This window comes from Arvicola amphibius, chromosome 17 (genome assembly GCF_903992535.2).
Source record: "Arvicola amphibius chromosome 17, mArvAmp1.2, whole genome shotgun sequence".
In the NCBI taxonomy this organism is placed as follows: Eukaryota; Metazoa; Chordata; class Mammalia; order Rodentia; family Cricetidae; genus Arvicola; species Arvicola amphibius.
This window is the reverse complement of record NC_052063.2, coordinates 14105056-14123036: the sequence shown is the minus strand read 5'-3', so window position 1 is coordinate 14123036 and position 17981 is coordinate 14105056. Positions and strand designations below refer to the sequence as shown.

The 17981-nt window shown below is 44.6% G+C and overlaps 1 protein-coding gene and 1 long non-coding RNA gene across 4 annotated transcripts in view; one reads left to right on the top strand and one right to left on the bottom strand.

Moving 5' to 3' along the window:
- Atp2b1 (ATPase plasma membrane Ca2+ transporting 1) overlaps positions 1-6182 on the bottom strand; it is a 105903-nt gene extending 99721 nt beyond the window's left edge. For 2 of the 3 annotated variants that reach the window (XM_038314443.1, XM_038314440.1), the window contains exon 1: positions 6041-6182. The gene's annotated coding sequence lies outside the window, so the exon portion shown is untranslated. Of the gene's footprint in view, positions 1-5441; positions 5669-6040 lie in introns of those variants that run through there. The other variant, XM_038314442.1, reaches the window with a different exon arrangement.
- Positions 6183-6658: 476 nt separating this feature from the next.
- Positions 6659-17467, top strand: LOC119803459. Its single transcript, XR_005283649.1, has 4 exons — positions 6659-7045; positions 11396-11528; positions 13557-13631; positions 14602-17467. It is a non-coding gene; the product is annotated as an uncharacterized LOC119803459 (long non-coding RNA).
- The last annotated feature ends 514 nt before the right edge of the window (positions 17468-17981 follow it).

Below are 17981 nucleotides of genomic sequence, written 5' to 3'. Positions count from 1 at the left end.
GCTAAATGCTAAGCCTGCTCGTTTATGCCCATCTGTTAGAAGGACATTCCCTGTAACAATAAAACAAGACGTAGACTGATGCCTAGAGATACAAAACTATGAAGACACAACATGAATCACTTTTATTGTTTTTTTTTTTTTTTTTTTTTTTGGTTTTTCGAGATAGGGTTTCTCTGCAGCTTTAGAGCCTGTCCTGGAGCTAGCTCTTGTAGACCAGGCTGGTCTCGAACTCACAGAGATCCGCCTGCCTCTGCCTCCCAAGTGCTGGGATTAAAGGCGTGCGCCACCACCGCCCGGCTAACATGAATCACTTTTAAAGAAACCTGGGTCCAAATCCTTTGAAGACAGCAGACATTTAGACATGAATATAAGGAAGAACACTGAGAGTTTACAGTGCTTAGTAAGTAGCCACAGACAGCTCTTCTGAAAGATGATGCACACAGATAAGAGAGGATTTTCCATCTATGTTTTTTGTTCAGTCACAGAAACTACCCAAGCCAACAAATCACACTCTTCAACAACAGTCAAAACTATTTCCAAACATAAATTCGACTATGTCCAAAGAGATCAATGGTTTCTTCCTGTATCATAAAGGATTTTTAATAACGTTACAATTTCAGGTAACATAAATTCAGTCTCATTCTTTTTCAGAATTCAAACTGATAGCCCCCCCCCCCCCAAATCTGCTGAATCAGAATGGCAGGGGTGATGCCAAGAGACTGCACTTTGAGTGACTGCCCCGGGGAACCACACTAACTGTTGAGACCCATTACCTTTTCTTGTGTGAGAGAGTTGTAACCAGGTTTTGGATTTCATGAACTAAAATCTCCTAACTAGGGACCTATTTAAACTTCTAAATTCCACTGCTCAACAAATTAATATTCTAAAAAAACTTAAGTAACATACCTGTGGCAGAAAAACAAGCACATAAAACATTACAGGATTGAAAGAAGGAACTTTTCTATTTTTAACTAAATTATTACAAAACAAAACAAGGTTACTGAAAACAAGATTTTTAAAAAAATATATATAAATTTAATATTTTACAGATGTTCATATTCATTAAGTCAGTGTTAAGCAAATCGGGGTATGTATGGATCGTTTATATTACTCCAAGCGTAAGCAATAATTAAACTAAAAAGCTAAGCCTAAGCAAATTTATTTTTATTATATTATTAAATTTATGCCGATCAGAAGCTGACCTTTCATAGATCATGAATATGAATAATCATACGCTCGTACAAACACATACAGTGAGTGAGCAGAGCAGTGAGCAGAGCTAGAAGAGAGAGCCTCTGGAGAATCTCGAGTCCAGGTCTGGCTGATTTATCTGTCAGCTATGTGACACTGACCCTAGATAAATCACCTTGACTACCAGAGGGGGAAAGGTGCAACTCTCTATGTAACTCATTTGGAAAAATTACTCGTCATGAGAATCATGCAGCACAGTATGATAAAAACCACACTAAACAGCTATGAGCATTCCTTAGTCACTGTTCTAGAGCACCAACAAGCGTGGAACCCGACAAGCTACTATTAGGTACCTGCTGCACAACAGAGTATCAGCAAAAAAATAAAAAGTCCAAGCCACACATACAACGAAGGTTACAGAGTCAACTTTTCAGATATTGTTGAATATTGCGTAGTATTGAGGATCTCCTATGCTACAAATATTAAACATAAGAATTCAATTTAACATTCAAGAGTTGGAAGCAGGTGGTACTCTATGAGTTCAGGGCTAGCCTGGTCTATATAGTGAGTTCCGGCCCAGCCAGGGCTACATAACAAGAATCTGATATTAAAAAAAATTCCATCTATTTACCTAATGTGTCCATTCATAACAGACTTATTTCTAGTATGGTGATATTGACAGTGGATTGGCTATGGGTTGTGAAAATGGTGATTTAACTTTGTTATTCTGTTTTCTGTAACAAAAAATTTAATAAAGCAGTATATTTGGTATGTGTTTTTAAAGCACCGTTTCTAAAAGTTAAGAAACTGTCACTTCTTTTAAAAAATGTTTCTTGTATATATCATTTTCCTTGTGATGCTGCCTCAGAGTCTGTAAAATCCCCAAATAAGCTATTAATAGCACCTTTTTATAAGACATTTACCAGAAAACCATTTTCCCTTTAACTAACCAAGTAAATACTTGCACACGAGATGCAGGAACTTAAGTCTCTGCTTCCTGATCCTTACTCTTCCTGTGTTTTCATATTAATTACAAATTCCGTAAGACATGAAATGCTAATTTAAACCATATATGTATAAAATAAAGGAAAAAATGTCAAATGTTTTTGATGTTCAATATTACAATAGTTTTACTATTTTTATTATTATTTACAGTTTTACTGAGTGACAAGTCCTCGTAAATCTCTTCATATAAGAGACTGTTTCATTCAAAATGAAGTTAACATGTTTGCCCATGGAAATTAGTCAATTGAATGCCCAAATAAAAAATTTTATCAAAATACATTTAACAATATATTAATTATCCTGCATACATCACCTTAATCGTTTTAAATGTCCTAGGTTACTAGGGCCATATTCTATGGCTTTAAGGAGGCCTTGGAGCAGTAAAGGCATAAGTAATCTATCATCTCAAACGGATTTTTTGTTTAATTATAGCTTTATACCTATCTACAGCTCAACATCTAACGTTTGAGAGTAGTCAGAAGAACTCACAAACGTTGAATTAAACTTAAAGGCAGATAAAACAGTAATAATAGCTTGTGGTCTGTAATTAAAATCCATATTAGGTAATATCCATGTTAATTTACCCATTATTTAAAAACTACATCCTTTTCTCTTGTGTTCTATGGTATACAATAAAAAATTATCATCTGTCTAAAGAGATAGTGTACCTTAAACTTTGAATCTAAGAAGGGAGAGAGCGGTGCAGAGCGAACAGGGAAATCTCATCAGCTCAGCTGTCGCTACAGCATCTCTTTCCCCTAAGCCTGAAAAAGTCAATTTATTTTCATATGAGATGCATCTGAGAAAAGCTGTACACAGAATCCACTTTTCCCAACATGGTCTTGATTAAACTTTGAATGTAAGTACTTAAAGCAAGTAATTATAAGCACCCGGCAAAACCATGAAAGGCAGGTAAAACAAGATAACGAAGGAAAAATAATTAATATATCATAGTCAGGCCAGAAAAATAAATTTACCACATTTTTGGTCTTTATTTTAGAACCTGTTTATAGCTCAGCAGTTTAAAAAAAAAAAAAGTAGTGAAAGTACTACCATGCTGGTAGGTACTGGAATTTGCTGGAATGTCCAAACAGGGGAAAACACTGCTGCATCACCTCCTTCCCTCAGTCGGTCCAGATCATCAATATCCTCTCATTCTATTATTGACATGAGTCAAAACCAGTTCCTCACCTCATCTTAGAAGGCCACGTAAGGTCTCAAGCTTCATCTAAAAACAAAACATCGTAGTTTCCCCACACAGTCGCTGAAATGCCTCCCAAGATCTAGAAACTAGAGGATACAGAGAAATGAAGACAAGTCCCCCTTCCCTCTAAATGGGCGCAGCAAAGACAACTGCAGTAAGCAGGCATACTCTTCATTTTCACCGTTTGATGGGAGTGGGGGGGGGACACGACAAAATTTTAAATCAAAGGTGGCGCTCTGTCCTCATCTCACCCGAATGTGACTCACTTTTGCAGACTATATGGTAGAAAATAACAGTTACTTTTCAAAGATCTTTGCTGTTACACCCAAGCCAAAATCAGGGCAGAGATCCACCCTTAATGACAGCAATTTAACTGTCTTATCCAAAGCAAGGTAAAAACTAAAACAGCTCCCTGAAAACATGGCTTAAAAGGCCCATTTCATACGCTAAAAAAACCTCCCAATAAGAAAAAGATTTTTTCTATTTACTTCAAATTTTGAACTCACCAGGAGGGGAAAAAAGAGGGGTTGGGATGGTGGTGCCAAATGAAGCACCCAAGTACAAAAGGCAGATTCTCCTCCTCCAATCCCTCTTTAATTCCCCCAATCCATCCCTGCCACACACAAGGACAGGGAGTCTCCCTAGGGAAGGTTGGTGGCAGAGCAAGTCAAGCTCTCCATTCACTCGCTTGGGCCACCATCCAAAGGGATGCCCTAAGAGCGCTTTACACGAACCAGGCCCTTACAAGTACTTATTATTATAAAATACACCTACGCTGAGCAAGAACCTTATTTTAAAGTAAAGACTGTCCTCAGGTGGGGGAGGTGAAACACAACAAAGCCTTCCATGTTGAAAGGCAGACAGTTCAGGACGTGCATATACCTACACACGTATGAAAAAAAATCCATATAACTAATTTATCAGGAACAGCAATCGATACCAACAGGAGCCATTAGATTATTAATAAACCCAGAAAAGTAGCATGCATAGCAGCCAAAAGGTGGCTGTCTGCAGCGCTCCAGCCCACAGGAAGGGAGAGAAAAAAAAATCAGCCCACCGAGGAGGATCGCGTCCTTGGCGGTCCTGAAGACCCCTCTCCCCACGCAGGGCAGTCCCAGCTCTCCTTTGGGTCCTCCTTCGGGGGTCCTCTCACCTCAATAGCAAAAGCACTCCCTCCCAAGGCTAGAGTCCCGCAGTAAACTGGTGAACGAAATGCGCACAGAGACCAACCCAGGCAGAGACCGAAGCGCAGACCCAGGGGTCGCTAACTAGCTAAGCCACAAAATTCTCTTGCAAGATGGAATAGAGAGGAACCCACCGTCCTCACCGCCCCCCCCCCCCCGCAACTGGAATGCCACCCTCCTTCTTACTGACCCTTTCCGGGGACCCGAGGACAGCGCAGATATTATTTTTTTCTTTTAAACTAAGTACATAAACATGAATCGGAAGCAAGCGTGAACATCCTGGGGGGGCCAAACGCAAGACCTGAACAGAGAGTCGGGGCGGCTCTCCAACTCCCCGGGAGTCACCGTCCTGTCTGACACGCATCTATCACAGCACCCCCTCCGGGAGGCCGACGCACGAACCCTCACCTTGAGCCGGCAGCACCTCTAAGGGGCCCAAGGCAGGGATTAAATGGGTGACCCTCCCGGGGCGCGGGGAGAGGGAGTGCCGGGCTAGGCTGCCCTCAAGGTCACCACCCACACGCCGGGGTGGGGGCGACCGGTGTTCGGATGGGCTGTGGCGGCAGCACGGGCAGCCCCGCCAAGTAGGAGAGGCGCGGGTGTAGCCGAGGAGCCACCGACCGGGACGGCGACTCCGAGCTGGAGCCGGCGCTGGGGCGCGCGGGGAGGAAGCCTTCTCACCTTTACGGTCCCCCTAGCAGGGGAGCGAACCCCGGCGGCTCCGCCAACTTCTCGGGGACCCGTCGCACTCCACCCCGAGCCCAGCTGTCAGGACCCCCGTCGCGCCCTGCTCGCTCCGCCCGGCCTCCCCCGCAGGTGGCCGCCCCCGCCGCGGGCGGCCACCGGCCGCCACTCACCTCGCCCGCAGCGGGAACCATTTTTCCGAGGGAAGAATCAAGGAAGGCTAGGCGGGAGGGGTGGGGGGAAACTGGGGATGGCGGCGTGGGGGTCTCGGGACGTGCCCGCAAGCCGGCTCGCTGAGCTCGGGGCGCCACGCGGAGGTGCGGCTGCACCTCGGGGGACGAGGCGGCCGCCGCGGAGCCCAGAGCCTCGGCGTCCACCAGCCGGGGCTCCCTACTCACGCTGCACCGCGAGGAGGCGGCGGCGGCGGAGGAGGAGGAGGAGGCGGCGCCCGGCCGGCCCCCGCCCAGAGCCCGGCGGTCGCCGAGTGGCCGCTCGCGTCCCCGCAGGACCCGCCTCCTCGGCTCCGCAAAGCCGCGCTCAGGGCGCGCCGCGCTCGGCAAGGCACCTCTGCCGGCCCCGCGCCGTCGTCCGCTGCAGCAGCGGGTGGGGTGCAGCCCGGGGCGGGGTCCGGGGCTGTGGAGGGGAACACACCGGGAAGCGGACCGCCGAGCACGAGGGGCTGCGATCAGCTCCGGGGCGAGGGGCCCGTGTGCACCAGGGAGGACCCGCGGGAGACCCGTCCGAGTAGGCAGAGGGGGTGGAGGACGCTCACCCGTTCCGGTCCGACGCTCCCTTCTTCTCCACACCTCCACGCCTCCCGCTCCACGCTGGCGGCGCAGCTGCCTCCCGCTGCCTCTGCCACCGCCGCCGATGCTCGCGCGGCCACCGCTGCCGCCTTGGCTGGGCGCGGTCACGTGACGCGGCCCGCGGGGAGCCTGAGGGCGGGCGGGCGGACGGGCGCGCGCGCACGAGCAGAGGTTAGCGCGGCTCGGACCGACCGGGACTGGGCGCTTCACCGTGAGGGCGTTTAAGGGGAGGATCCGGCGAGCGCGCCCCCGGGCTGGCGGAGCGCGCGCCCGGAGACCAGAACTTGGCAGTGCGCGGGGCCGAAAGGGTGGCCGGAGTGCAGGGCGGGCGACTCGCGCCTCCGCGGCGCCCCTCCCTCGCTCCCTCTTCCTTTTCCCTGTGCGCGCTGGGGCTGGCGGCTGTCCCCGCCCCCTCCTGCGCTCCCCCTTCCCTCCTGCGGCGGCCTCTGATTGGCCGGCGGCCTCTGACGTCTGTGTTTCCATGACGTATCGGCCCGGGGGAGGGGCGGCGGGAGGGGGCGGCGGGGGAGGAGGGGGCGGTGACTCCGTCAGTCACCGGCGCTTCCTAGGCGCGCGGCCGGGCGGCACCCGCAACGTGTGGAGGCCGGAGAGTGGTGACTGTCGCTGCAGCGGGACGACCTTCCCCTGGGGTCCCCGTTCGAGCCGTCCGCACCCCCCCCCCCACCGGGGTGGGAGGCGAAGCCGGGTCAGCGGACCAGAGAGCGGCCCCGCGCGGTTGGGCGCCCACTCCCTTAGCGGACCTGTCTCCCGTCCCGGACAGTGACGCACTCGCGCGACAGCCCCAAGTGCCTCACCCTTCGGGACCGGAGCCCACTGTCCCCGTGGGCGCGCTGGCTCGGCCGCCCGGCGGACACCGGGGATCCCCGCTGCAGCGCTCAAGCGGTGTCCGCGGGCCGGTGCAAACAGGCCTCGCACGGTCCGCGCTTCAAGTCCTCTCGTTTCTCTCTTAGGTTTGTACCTGTGGCAAGCTCGTGGGTCTTTAATTCATAGGATTTCAACCCTTTCCTTCCCCGAGGAGAAAGAAACGGAAAGAAAAAAAAAATCAGACCGAGTCACGTTCAGTATTGCGATGGTAAAAGGTAGCCGACTCTGGCCCAACCTTTCGAACATGTTGCAGTGAAAAAGAAAACCGCTCGTTAGTGCATCTACTTTTAGAAAAGGGTTTTCTTGGTTGTATCCACATATTTAAAGGAGTATTTTCTGCCCCATCCCTGTCTAATCGCCTCTGCTTTAACTAAAGTTCCCCCGATTGATCGTTCAGACCTTATCAATGTTATTTTCAGTATCACTTAGCCAGGGGGGGCAAAAGTTCTGTAGTGTTTTTTGTTCAGTCCCTGAAATGGAAGAGTTAATGGCTGCAGTCTTCTCAAAAGCACGGGGTAAAGACAAGTCCTGCATTATGGATGTTCACTCTCTGATAGCCTTGTTTCAAAATATGTTAAGGCTTGAAAGCAAAATGCTTGAGTTTAAAGGCAAAATTTCCACGTTAAAACTGTTGGGAAGATGCATTTTCCATTTATACCTTTCAGCAGACTAGACATTACCAGCCTTCTGAGCTGTGCCCCTGACATGTAAAACTGGCACTGGGCATTTTTTCCTCTCTGTTCCATCACAGAGAATAGGTTGGTGTGGTACAATAAATAGCCCTTCCTGATACTATTTCAAATCTACAAATAGAAAAGCAAATTAATTAAATTTCACTTAGGTAATTTCCAGTAGTCTCTTGCCCTGAAATATCTTTCAGAAAAGCTCAGACACATTTATGAACCCTTGGCTGTTTCCCAACTTTCCTCCAAGGAAGTCCCCATAGAAAACTGAATTAGGCATTTTACTTTAATCAAGAACTTGACATTAAAGTAATAAATGAATCACTGTATGCTACACTAGCAAAACTGATAATAGGTTAAACTAGAATCTGTTCACTTTATGGATTTGCTGAAGTTCTAAATCATAAAATGCATGTTTTTAAAGTATATGTTTATGACAAATCACTGAGCATCCTTATTATAGAACACTATTGCAATGAAATTTTTATTTGAGTATACAGATGTGCCCACAAGTGAAAACATATATGTCCCAGAACATAGTTGTACACACTTCAATAAACATAAACGCATACATGATAAATTTACTCTCATACAGTCAACGTAATTGTAGTGTATATTTGATTTGTATGTCTCATTCCCTCAGATAAAAAACTTAAAGCTAAAAGCAATATAGAAGTAAGTGCACATTAAGAAATTCATTTTTTTTCCTCCCACGGAGTTTCATCCTGAAATCTCCCAGATGATATACTTTTCAACGTAAAAAAAAAAATGCTGAATTGCTTAATTAGGGTTTTTTGTTTTTCTTCTGGTTAAAGAGCTAGAACCAGGACCTCATGGATAAGCAAGTACTCTGGCACTGGACTGGAGTTGAACCCTTCAGAGTTATTTCTTAGAAGGCATTGGGTCACCTGAAATCAGCAATGCCCTTGTGTATTATATGAGCATTTCATCTTCATCTTAGAACTAATTTATTTCGTGAATTTAATTGAACTGGAGGTGTATTAGTATATAATAGGAACAATGCAATGCAGTTCTCCACTTAATAACCTTACAGTTTTGTAAATATGCTTTTTTATTACCAAATATATAAGCTCCAGAAAAGTTACTGTTTTGGATGCCATATTGAAAATTAGGCAGTTTTAATGGGTGCATTCCTTTCATTCCTTTAATGGTGTAATTGCATTGACATCTTTACTGGTAATTTGATTGTTTCGATCTTTATAACACATGCGGAAGCTCCTCGAAGTAACCAAATGTGAAGAGAAACATTAGGCTCTATATTCTCTTAAGGAATCCCAGCCTAGCATGATTTCACACATCCTCCATCCCAGCACTCAGGAGGATGGAGAATTCCAGGCCAGCCTGTCCAACGTTGTGAGGTCCAGGCCAGTATTGTAATACATAGCAAGACCCTGTCCTTAAATAGAAGCCATTGTATGTGTTAAGTGATGGGGCAAAATTAAGACACCAACAGTAGTATGTTTTTAAAACAAGATACATTCTTTACATGGACTTTTATATGTGACTATGTCAGTCCTGATCATAACAGAACTGGCAAGAGGAGAGAGGGAGTAGGGTGGGGGGGAGATATCAAACACTTCATAAAATATAATTATGTATATTCTCAAATTTCCATTAATCTGGAGATAGAGACATTCCTTAGCTGAAAACCCACATGAAACTTATTTATTAGTAACAAATTAATTGTATTTGCTGAGTTAAATGGAGTACAATTACAAGTAAGCCTAAAATAAGAATCCTCAAGTCACAACATAGAACACTTTTATATATGAAAAACGCAAAACAGTTCGATGAAATAATTTTCTGGTAATTATTTAGTGCCTACATACTTTGTACCTTCTAGGAGTAAGTAACGTGTTTGTCCCACTCCAAATACTGTATAATTTAGGCATATGGTGGTGACCCCCAAATATACATTCCAGCAAATAGAGAGATCATACCTAAATGCTGAAGAAGGTTTCTCATGGAAGACTTAAATCTGTCTTATACCATAAGAGACACACATAATTTAACAGAAGGGAATATGCATGGTAAAAATGCTAGGGATGGTAGCTGGGAAGGAACAAGTTTACCACAGTTGCTATCTTTGCCCTCCGTTCTTCAAGCATATACTGATGGCCTTTGAGAGCCCTCCCTTCCCTTAATTAGAATGCATTCCTTTCCTATTTACTAATGCTGAATTGTGATATATCACAATGCTATTATAAAGTTTGGGTAAAATATCTACATAAAGTTTCAGCCCAGTTTTCGCTTCTTTTCTCTTGTTTTGTTTTTCCTTCCTCCCTTCCTTCCTTCCTCCCTCCTTCCCTCCCTCCCTCCCTCCCTTTCTTCTTTCATTCCTTCCTTTAAGACGGGTTCTCATTCTTTAACCCAGGCTGGCCTGGAACTTATATGTAGCCCAGACTTGCTTTGAACCCTTTTCTTCCTTCTGCTTTTCTTCCTTCTGCCTTCTCAATCTCAGATGTGTACCACTGTTTATTTTCATCTTGTTTTTTTTTGTGTTTCATTTGTTTTTGTTTGTTTGTTTTTCCCCTGGCAATGCTGAAGCATGCATGGAAAGCCTGTATATGGTGGTTCTGGTGAACTTGTCCATATTGGGTTTCATGGTCTAAGTTGATGAGGATGACTCACCGGGTCTCTTCCTCTAGAGGGCACCAGATCTCATTAGAGATGGTTGTGAGCCACTAAATGGTTGCTGAGAATTGAACTCTGACCCTTTGGAAGAGCAGGCAGTGCTTTTAACTGCTGAGCCATTGTTACCATTGTATTCATCTAAAATAGAGTATACAGTATATAATATATGCTCAATAAGGGTCATTGCTCAGAAATACTCCTTTTTTTTTCTTATTACAAGGTAAATGTATTACGAAAATGCACATTTAATTTGTTTAGTCAGATAGATTATAACCACTGAACAGAATGACTTGCTAGTGAAAAAGACTCTATTTGTGATCCTCTTTAAATCATAGCACACTTAACTGTATCACTGCTTCATGCTTCATTTCACCGATATAGCCAAGCCTTCTCCAGAAAAAAAAAAAGCCCTTAAATCATGAGACATGCCTTTCTCTACATTTAACCAAAAAGTGGACTAATAGCGGCTTTTATAAATACAGGTTATGTTAACTTACATTGCTATAGAAAATACAAAGGAGACAACACAGGAGACAACACATAGGAAAAGCTATTTTACCCTGTGTTTTCAGCCCATAGTCAATTGTCTCCCTTGCTTTATCAGTGGATCTTAACTATTCTAATGCTATGACTCCTTAATACAGTTCTTCGTGTCATGGTGACCCCTCCAACCATAAAATTATTTCGTTGCTACTTCACAACTGTAATGTTGCTACTGTTATAAGTCATAATGTAAATGTCTGATACGTAGGCTATATGATATGCAACCCCAATGGGGTCGTGACCCATAGGTTGAGAACCATTGTTATAGGCTGCCTTGACACCAAGCATCCTACTCGGAAGTCTGTGCTGGAGCCAAGCTGCTTGCTTCTTGGTGGCTGGGACAGAAGCAGAGAAGAGTGGAAGGAGGGGAAGGGAGAGTGGGGAGGGAGGCCAGGAACCAAGATAGAACCTTCAGGGATATTCTGCTCACCCAGTGACCTACTCCAGGGAAGCCCTACTTCTTTATAGTCCAGTCAACTACAGATTCATCAATGGATTCATTCACTGGTGAAGCTAGAGCACTCATGATTCAGCCATCCTTGAACTGTGTTACAGGACCAAGCCTTCAGCATGTGAACCTTCGGAAACATCGACTGTCCCCGCCAGAACAGATGCCAGTCCCTCTTTGGAAGCTCAGAACAGGTGGTGGTGTGGAGTCAGCTGCTGAGCATGGCCATCCAGGATGCAGGTTCATGGCTTTCTGCCCTACTGTTTTAGAAACTGTCACTAGAACAACCAGCAGCAGGATTTTTCCCATGTTGATATCAAATTCTAGTTGTTTTTGTCTGTTAGCTTATTTTCCATGTAGTTTTTTTTGTTGTTGTTCTTGTTTTGCTTTGTGGGAACATCTCCTTTCAAGAACCACAGTGAAGAATTACCTTGGTAAGCAATGCAGATTTCTGGGACAGAACTTGTGATTGAGTCTCTAAAGTAGACAGTCCCTTTAGCTGGTTCTTGTGTGAAATGTTCCTTTCTTCCTCTGCCATTACATTATTTTATCATGTGTGTGTATGTGTATGCATGCATGCATGCGTGTGTGTGTTTTGGAGCATGTGTGTGAGACTTCACATACACATGAATATAGAGGCTAGAGGAGAGTGTTGTCTGACCTCAAGGGGCCATCCACTTTGGTTTTTGAGACAGGGTCTCCCAGTGGCCTGGAGGTTGTCCTTTAGGCTAGACTGACTGACCCGGGTTTCACCTGTCTCTTCCTCCCCAGGGCTGTGATTGCAAACATATGCCGCCATGTCTGGCTTTTTCTATGTGCATGCTGGGATGGACTCAGATTCTTATGTTTGCATGCTAAGCATTTTATTCAGTGAGGTATTTCCAGTCCCTCTGTGTTTTTTTTAATTATTCTTTTTATTAGGAATAGGTAGGGTGAGTAAAATAGACTCTTACTCTTCAGCATTTTTCTATTTTGATAGTATGCATGTTTTTTTGTCTTCAGCTCCTTGATGATAGGGCTAATGCTGTTTTATTTAGGAGACATTAGTATCAGGGTGATAATAGTTCATCTAGTCATTTGCACAAAGAAACTTTTATTAAGCACTTACTCCATGGCAGGCCTAGGAGAATTTGGCACCAAGTAAATGTCAGTTCATTTAGCTCAAATGAATGAACAAAGAAATGAAGTACCATTTCTCTGATGATGAAGTCTAAGTTTACGAACATAACCTGATTTTATTCTTAGCCTGCGTGGGAACTTTAAGGGTTAGCTTTTCTTCTTTCCCATAGAAATGATAGCAAGAAAGCAATCAACCAGCCACCAAAAACAAGGCACTGAAAGCTGCTTAGTTGATCCGTGTGTCCCAGTGTCCATGGAACGGGACCTGAGAAGAATGTTGATAAATGTGGGGATGTAAGTGGGGTAGAGGAATGTGGAATCTAGGAAATAGAGAACAAGAAGGAAGAATAAAAACGGCTGTACGGAGGGAAGGTGATGCAGGCAAACAAATACTGATCTTGCTGTTCCTTATGTACCAGTTAAGGCACTCAGCCTGGAGGAGGTAAAACTAAAGACTGAGATGGGGAGATTGAAGGAATTAAAATATGGTTAAAGAATAAGTAAAATGTGTATTTTCCAAGGCTAGATAAGTTTAGAATAGTTTTACAGCAATATGAATTTGCGTGACATTTTGTCAGAACTCAGAATTGAGCTTTTTTTTTTTTTTTTTAACCTATTTGGCTTCACCATGTAGAGTCAACATGGACATATGTTAGGGAATATTATTTTCAGGTGTGTGACTTTTGTTTACTCTGCTTTTTTTTAACTCTGTGAAGCTGTGTTACTGTGCCTGTCTAAAACACCTGAGGGTCCTAATAAAGAGATGAACGGCCAATAGTGAGGCAGGAGAAAGAATTGGGAGGGGAGCTGGCAGACAGAGAGAATGAATAGAAGGGGCAATCTGAGTGGAGGAGGACATCAGGGGCCAGGCACTCAGCCAATCATGGAGTAAGAAGGAACAAAAAAAAAGGTATACAGAAATAGAGAAAGATAAAAAGCCCAGCAGCAAAAGGTCAGGATAATTTAAGAAAAGCAAGAAACAAGCGTACCTCTATGCCTCTTCATCACGGGGCTTTCATTGGTAAAAGTGAGTGTGAAGAGAATCTTTCTCTCCCTTGTGAGTACACTGTTCTTCTCGGGTTAAGCACCCACCATTACAACCTCACTTTGCTTATTCCTTGTCTAAAGGCCTCTTTCTTCTTCGTACAGGCCCATTGAGCGTTAGAATTTCAGCATATGAATGTTCAGGAACGCAGCTCAGTTGATAATGCAGATTCATTTTTGGTAAGAAGTTTTTCAAGTTCACATATGAAGCCTCCTCAGATCTGCTGCGTTATGTAACTCTGCTCCTCAAATGATTGTGGGCGGTGCATATAAATGGTACTGAGAGTGCAGGAAACAATACTGATCGGAAACTGTAAAGACACAAGAAATTTGTAAGTCTGGAGATGGGAGAACTCGGTGCTAGAGGAACAAGCGACCATAAGGAGCAGTTAGTTCAGGGAACTATTTAACCTGGAGATGCGCCAGATACATACAATCTCAGAATTGTACTGGTACAACTGAAGCAGCAAGGTGGGTGCAAGTGGTGTGTCTGCATGCTGCGCCCCCATAAAATCCATGCCTAAACTGATCAAGTAGTGAGAATCCTGAAGAACCTTCATGAGTAGAACTATTTTGCTCATAAAATAGACCTGAAGTTTTACTCTGTTCCCTACCATCTCAGAACACACAAGATACTGTTTATGAGCTAGGAAACTGGTCCTCACCGGATGCTAAGCCCCTTCTACCTTAATTTTGGACCTCCCAGCCTCCAGAGCTACATAAATAAACATAAGTTGTTTACAAAAGATCGAGTCTATGATATTATGGTAGCACTCTGCATGGGCTACAATGCCATGTAAAGTTGGAATCCTGTATCCCTGCGTCTTACAATAGAGTGCTGGTACTGGTTCCTCCCAGTTCACTCATGCCAGGTAAAAGCATCAGGGAGGCAGAATTTCTTCCCAGAATTGTTTAAAAACAAAAGGCACGAGTGGTGCAAGACATTAAAGAAAACGGCCCTACACGCTGCGCTAAGAAACCACATGACACAAAAGAGAGAGAGGGACCTCATTGTAGCAACTACAGATGGGAAGAAAAACCAAAACAGTTAACCGATGGCTAACTTTGTTTTAACAACACGGGTGGAAAGATAAAGAATGTTTTCTTCAGAGTCCTTGAGGAAATAACTCTCCTAAATTTCCGTATTTAGGTAAAATGCTGTGAAGCTGCTGCTCTCCTGAGAGAACCACTCGTACTCAAACACTGGAGGCTTCTGCATAGTCAACACGTCAGGAATAATGAGAAGTGGAGAAGGATGCCAGCGTGAGAGAGACGTAACTAAAGAGTTGATGAAAAGCCCATGATGTGGCTCGGCAGAGATGCCAGTTTCTCTGTTGGACAACTTGGAGTGTCCTTATCAGAAGATTGCAAGGAGCTGGGCCTGGAGGAACAAGAGGTTGGGAGAAAGCTTATCGCTCATGATAAGAAACAACAGTCTGCCCATGCCCTCCTCAAAACTCCCACATACACCTTTATGAGTGCTTGGATGTCTGCCACTCTGAAGGCATCCACAGCCAGCCAGAGCCTAGCCAAGAAAATAGACTTGGTGCTTTCTCTTCATCTGCTCTTGTCCCCTGCGCTGGCAGAACTATGTCTTTGAGAAATGAAAGAGAAAGAGAATGGATGTAGAAAGATTGAACAAGCTCTTCTCCAGTACACCCGTTGGGCAGAGAAAATGTTTGGTTCCAATTATCTTACAGTTTCCTTGCTGAAAACACACAGAAGGTAAAAAACTCACTTTCAGATGTTAATGAACAGGCAGGGGAGGCTCCTTCGGCCTATGGCTAAACTGTTGAAATCGTTCTTTCAGCAAAAAACTTTAGTTGCTCTTGAGGCACCTGTGTTTAGAATAAGAATACAGGAGTAGACTGGATGAGATCTACCAACTGCAGATCAGGTTCATGAAAACAGCTTGGGTAGCTTCATCGGCACACACAGAAAGCTGGTCTGACAAGAAAAGAACACCTCCGTTAAAATTGTGTGCATAAATTCCTGAATGCTTATCACTGTGAAAACCCGGCAGTGGCAGGGTCCAGTCAGATGTGTGTTCCTGTCTACTTGGGAGATCCAGAAATGCTGAGTTCTTTAGAAATCTTCCTTTCGGTAATGGTGAGACTGCTGGGTACAGCAGCATGTCACACACTCATTGCTTCCCACCTCTTCAGCCCTGACTGTTGTGACTTGCTGGGTTCTAGACCGTTTGAGGACTGCTGGACTTGTGCTTTTTTTTTTTTTCTTTTGGGAATCCAGAGTCCTCCAGGTTTGCGCTGTGTGCCTTGAACTCCAGCAGCTGTGTCCTATCCATCTTCTTGCTATGCAGTTTCTGGTGCAAAGATTTCATTCTCACATGTGTTTCTGCTCACATCCTGCGTGCTTGCCACTTAGCCTGTGATCTCTCTGGCCCATCGGAAACTTGAATTATACCTGTCTCTGGAAGGTGCTCGAATGGCTGACTACTGGCCTGCCAAGATTCTGGACTCTTTTGTACTTTTTTAACTTTCCAAGTTCCAAATTCTAGATGCCTTTTCATGCTTTGCTGTCATTAATCGCGGTGTGTTTTTATTTCTAAAAGCCATGGGTCATTATACAAAAATCCAAGTGCCAAGTTTTAGAGAGCTTCTTTTGAGTTCCTAGTTAGGAAGTCCCCCTCCCCGAAGACAGTACAAACTCTTGCAACTCTGCTTGGTTTTCCATCAGAAATAATTGATAAGACTGTATGACTTTGTTGCAAAATACAGTGAAACCAAGCTGGAAGTGAACAAGTTTCCTTCTTGTTGGTTGGTTTCCATAGTGCTAGATGGTGCTAAGCAAACTGCTAGAGGAGAAAAGGTGACCCCTATCTTACCAAGTGTGAACCCTATGAACTATAACGACCTACCAGAGAAAAGGAACTCACTGGTGCAATACTGGCACGGCTGCTTTGGGGGTAACCAGCCACTCTCTGCTTGGATTTGACACTCTCTTTGCATAAGGGAATTCATTCCTGATACTCACTGCAAACTCATTTTTGAAGTGGTCACTGGGGTATTGCTGTGGCAGACCTGACTATGTTGTTTTTGGGAGAATTATGGAAGGACTTTGGAATTTTGGATTAGAAAATTTATTGAGTGTTGAGAACTTAGTGGGCTGTTTTGTAGAAGCTTAGAAGATGGGAGTTTTGAGGGCAATACAGAAGATGGAGGCCTGGCTTCTGAAGATTCAGAGGGAAGTTTAAAGACCCTATTGGAGTCATTTGTTACTTTGAATTAATATTCTGTGGCTCTGCTTAGTTGGGGCTGAAGAATCAATCAGCTGTGAGCTACAAGATACTACAACTACTAATGTGAAATCTTTGCTGAGATACTCGAAGCTGGTTGGCTAGAGCTGAGAAATTAATAGTGATTAAGAAGAGACCAGTGTCGTTGAGTTGAAATCTTCTGGGAAGTGTTTCCTGAGAGCATGTAGGAACTGTGTTCCACAGGCAGCCAAGATTATATACTTCAAGCTGGCAGCTGAACTTGGTAGTGTAAGAGTGGCCCAGGTGGTACTGGTTTTGAAGGTCATGGAGAACAGCTCAGGCTTGGCAATGTGAGGGGCCAAGAGAGGACCATTGTTGAAGTTGCAGCCTCAGTGGCCGTTGAAGGCACAGGATCGAAGGGATCATAGAGAAATTGAGGCTGGGCACCATGAGAAGCTAGTGGTGAAAGTGTGGCCCAGTTTCAGCAGAGGTCCCCAGCATGTAGGACATGCTAGTTCCATAGGATGACCACCAAGAACAGTAGCAGTGGTGGAGTGGAGCCAGCCAGGGCCTAGTAGACAGACTGTGTGCACTGCAGAGGCTGGAGCCAAAGAAGCGACCCAAGCCTCTTGAAGGAACCCAGGAGATGGTGAGTAAATTCCCGGTGTTAGACACTGAGTTATTTACACTTTTGGAGTTTGGTTTGGTTTTGCTTTGATCGTGACTCTGCCCTGGTTCTTCCCTCTTGAAGTAAGAAAGTATTTCATGTATTTTTGATTTTACAGGACCCCACAGTTGAGAGACTTTGAATTTTAAAAGACTGTGGATTTAAAAAAAGATTGGCTATTTTAAAGAGACTGAACTTTTAGTGTGTTTGAATTTGTAAAGACTGTGAGACTTTAAAAGTTATTTATATTTTTAATGTAGACTCTTGGGAATGAATGAGAAAGAAGAGACTGTGACTTAATGGTGATGTGCTTGGTGTCAAGTTGATGGGGGTCAGTTGTACTGAATAGTTTTATGTCAACTTGACACAAGCTAAAGTCATCTGGGAGGAGGGAACCTCAATGAAGAAAATGCCTCCATAAGAAGGGGCTGTAGGCAGGACTCTAAGGCATTTTCTTAATTAGCGATTGATGGAAGAGGTTCAGCCTATTGTGGGTGGTGCCATTCCTGGGCTGGTGGTCCTGGGCTCTAGAAGAAAGCACGCTAAGTAAGCCATGAGGGGCAAGTCAGTAAGCAGTAAGCTCCTTCACGGCTTCTGCATCAACTCCTGCCTCCAGATTCTTGCAGTTCCTATCCTGACTTCCTTT